Consider the following 4,656-nt stretch of genomic DNA (forward strand, 5'->3'; position numbering starts at 1 on the left):
ACCAAATCATGCTCAAACTGATAGTGGAACACTTCTTCTACACGTATGCATCGGTTGGAACCACCAAAACGCATTGGAAGACGCGTTTCATTAAGGGCAAGTTAGAAGAAAACCAGGATTTCTGCAGCCTACCAGGCGCCTGGCGCCTCTAATGAAGGTTTTTCCGTCTTTTTGCTTCTTTTGATTAATTTGCACTCCCAAATGGTCCTAAAATGTCATAAATACAATATAAGCCAACCACAAACCATCATATATGAATTTTGCATGAATTGGAACTCAAACGACCGAGAAAAAGTCCGAAACAAAGTTAAAACATAGTAAAAACAGCATCTAAAACCTTCTTTTTACGCATGTAAACAAGCGTAATCAGTATCCAAAGCCTTAGTCAATGAATTTTACACTATCATCAACCCTAACCGAGGGGATGTAGTGAGAGTACGGGGTAAAGTAGTAAAATTCTTGCCTTCCATTATTAATACTCACTATGGTATGTTGGATGTTTTTAATACCATAGGTAATGTGATTTTGGTGCATCCATTGAACGAGCAAGTGGAGGAGGCGCGTAGGTTTATTTGTAGACCACATAAGACATGGATCGTCTCAACTATGGGGAAGCTTTCCTTAAAGCCCCTGAGCAAACGATGGTTTGGATGTATGTGGTGAAGAATCGGTTGATCCACACTTCTCACGATTCCTCCATTAAGCGCAATCGGGCGATGATGGTGTACATCCTCATGAAAGGCATTGAGTTCAACTTTGGGGAGCTCATAAGGAACGAGATACGGAGTTGCTCGGAGAAAATGGTAGGTCCTCTTGTTTTTCCTGGATTAATAACTGAGTTATGCTTGTAGGCGGCAGTAGAGGCTGATGATGTGAATATAGTGACTCTCAAGAAGCCGGTCACATCCCTAAGGAGAGTTCGGGGATATTCCATTGTTTGAGAGGAAGATTCTCCCATAACCGTCACAAATCCCGAGACCCGAGGGGTGGTGACTAGGGAGCAATATGATGAGCTCAGGCACAAGTACGAGCTTCTTTTGGTTACTCAATGTGCCACTTGTGAGTTCCTCAAGAAGATATATAGTGATGAAGCACTTTCTTTCCCTGATGAGCTTGCGGCCGATTTACCATCCTCTTCCCATCTTCCTACCGATTCCACCGACGATGAGTCTTCTGATGATGAATAAGAGAGTATCTCCCTCTCTTTGTTTTGATATTTGGATCTTGATTTTGTATGTTAGGTTGTGTAGTTTAGGTTGTTTAGATTAGTTGGCATGTTAGGTTGTGTAGGTTGTTTTTGTTCTTTTAGTTCGCATGATAGGTTGTTTAAGCTTAGTTTTTGTTTTAGGTTAGTTGTTGGGATGTTGTGCTGTTAGAAATGTTTGTAAACTGTGTTTTTGCATATGTTTAAAGTTCAAGCTTGCATGCTTCCTTGTTCTAGCTACTAGCTTGTCTTTAGCTTCTTCAATGCATCTTTTCTAACCTCTCAACATGTTCATCTTTTTAATGAAATGCTTTCCTTTTTCTTTGTTTTTGTATCATGTCGATGAGGATTAGTAAGGGCATGAATAGGTTAGATTTCCTAGTTTTATGATCAAGTCATGGTCATTTTCCATGTTTTTTTGTTTTGGTTATAAAATGTGTTCTGCTTCTTTTTGTTTTGAAACCTTAACTTTTTCATTGCTTTGGAAGTCCTTGTTCATTTTGTGCCAAAATTTTGCATCTCTCAAAATTTCTTTCCTCAATGAGGACATAGTTTCCCTCAAGTTTGGGGGGGGGGGGGGGGGGGGGGGGGGGGGGGGGGGGACATGCAAGCAATAAAGAGTCTTATGCCAAAAGAATCATATGCAAGAAAATTTTTTCGAAAAAAAGAGTATGAAAAATAGTACAGAAGAAGAAAAGCAAATAAAAAAAGTGTCTTGAGAGAAAATAAAACTGGGGGAAAGAACAAAATAAAAGTGAGAGTAAGAAAAGAGTGGTAAGAAACATGAGAGGAAAGAAAACGCACCCACTTTTTCACAAGTCCCGCTATAGAAATTCATTTTCTTTAAATGGGTGGCGTTAGCATCTTGGAGGGTAGTAGCCTACATATTAAGGTGACTTCGTGAAAACCATTGTCGACATAATTTTATGCCAGGTTACTACCTAACGAGATTCTATGAGTGGCTGTGGTTTGAAACCGATGTTAGTGTGTTGAAAACCTGAGGGGCTAGTACCCGGTCCATGTGTCTTTTTGGATGTAAAACTTTTTGAATCAAAACGAAAGTGTGCATATTCCTTGGTTTTGTAAAAGAGTTTTGTGTTTTAGAAAAGAAGAGGATTTAGAATCTTTTTTTTTCAAAACAAAGGATGGTTTATGGTTCGTTGGCTTGAAAGTAATGTTAGGACGTTTAGCTTGTGGAGCTTTTTTCTGAGACATATATGATTAATTTACTTAGAACATTTGGATTGTTGATCATTCATCTTTCTAACATGTTGATTGTTTTAAATTTGTTGTTGTTGTTTTTGCTTGAGGACAAGCAAATGGCTAAGTTTGGGGTGTGTTAGGGTTGACTTTTTACTGCAGAAACATGTGTCGATAGCCCTGTTTGACCACATTTTTGATCCTTTTCCGATTATTATTTACCAAAAAGGACCACATATTCTTAAAGTATAACATGAATAGATTGTTTTTGTATAAAAGTCAAACTATGGTACTTTACGAAAAGTATGAGATAAATGCGGTCAAAACTGGAAGAAAATAACAGAATTCTGTTTTTGTAGAATTGCGCCCGGCGCATTTTTTGAGAACAAATTGTCAAAACGCACGTTTTGATTAATGAAGAGCAAGGAGGACATTTCCTACATGTTCAAAACCGTGAGTCCAAGTCCATGTGAGGTGGTTAGGTGAATCTCAACACTTTTCCACCTAAAATGGAGGAGAGTTTCAACCAACCTATGGTGCTATAAAAGGAAGTCATCCCTCCATCAACAAATCATCCTTTCCAAGATTCATTTCATCTTTTTTTAGATGCTCTCTAGTTGTAGAACACGTTTTTAGGGTTTATGTTTACGTTCTAATTGTTCATTTCTTTGTTTTTCACGCTTTTAACTTTTGTATTGCTTTTAATTCAAGTTCTTACTTCCGTTCTTTTAAAGTTCTTTAGTGAGTTTCAACTCCCCTCAAGCTCGAGAGAGACGAGGGTCAAGCTAGAACTCCTTGTACGACTTATTTATTCATTTACGTTTAATGAAAAATATTTTCTTTATGTTTTCGTGCATTTACTTTCATTTAATTATGTTGTACATTAGTTATCAACATCCTTGTGGAATGTCTTAGTCAAATTATTTGATTTTCAACACGCTCGGGATTTTGGCCAGATTGTGCCTCGCACTTTTTTGGGTTCGTTTCTAAAAACTTCTCTTTACGTTTTTATTCCATTTTGCCAGTGGGAACTTGATTTATACACTAAATCATAACCTTGGGAAAGGTGAGTTAGGTAAAATAATAGGAAATCAATATGGATGTGACTTAGGAATAAGCGTATAAAACATGGTCTTAGGCATAGGCCATCTGACCCATCATGCAAATGAGTTGGTAGATATTCTCTAAGATTGTAATCACACATAGGAATATGATTGTAGGTTACCCTAGCCTCTGCAGTAACCAAAAGCGGTAGTGAAAGAGTAGAACTCAAATCACAAGAAAAGCCAGGAATTGCGCCTGGTGGTTTTTCCCAACATAGTGTGTTTTCCATATTTTGCATCAAAAATAAGGTAGGAGACAAGGAGGTTGAGTTTCATTAAATTTCTTGTTAGTTAAAACCCCAAACAACAACATTTCACATATATTTTCTTCCTAATTCACAATTGCATATTTTAACCGTTCACTTCTTACAAAATATTTTGAAAAGCAACAAGTCCCCGAGGATTCGGCCTTGGATCTTTAGAGTATTACTTGTGACTGTGTGCGCTTGCACGAGTCTCACTAATCTTTTTGAAGGTATAGAAAGTCCCAACAGTCAGGCCCATTTTTGGTCTCGCATGTATTTTCCCATGGAGCAGTTAAAGTACAAGAGATGGATTCAGGAAGATAATTTATCGTGAACAGGCAGAGGCTGAAGCATTTTTTTGGAGGAAGCATGGTGAGAGATGTTGGAGCTCACCACTTCGCCACAGACTGAGCAACCAACAACGGAATAAAGGGAGTAGGATTTAATTATTAATTGTTTTATTGCTACTAGTTTTGAATTAGGAATTTAGATGTTTAATTGTTCTATCTGCCATTTTTAATTTTAATCTGCTTTCATTTTGGTTTTTAGGGGGGAGGTAATTAAAAAATCAGGTTGAGTGGATAACCTTAGAAAAAGGGTATGCAGTGATGACGACGTGACGTCGCTGACACGAAAGGACAGGGCAGGTGAGAGCACCAGGGCGTGGCAGACATGCAGAAAGGTATTTATAGCAAATTTCGGCTCCCAAGGAAAAAGACAAGTAAAACTTTCAAATTTTTGGGAATAAATCAAAATTGCTAGAGATTTTGGGGGATTTTATTTTTCGTTTTGGAGGGAAAATATTATTTCCATCAATTGGAAGAAATTCGTGGGTGGTATTTTCTTTAATAGGCCACAACAATCTTCCGTTTTTTCTTTAAGACCCACGCCTCCCTCATTCTCA

This window comes from Momordica charantia (genome assembly GCF_013281855.1).
Source record: "Momordica charantia cultivar OHB3-1 chromosome 1 unlocalized genomic scaffold, Mcharantia_2.0 BLBB01000001.1, whole genome shotgun sequence".
NCBI classification, from domain to species: Eukaryota; Viridiplantae; Streptophyta; class Magnoliopsida; order Cucurbitales; family Cucurbitaceae; genus Momordica; species Momordica charantia.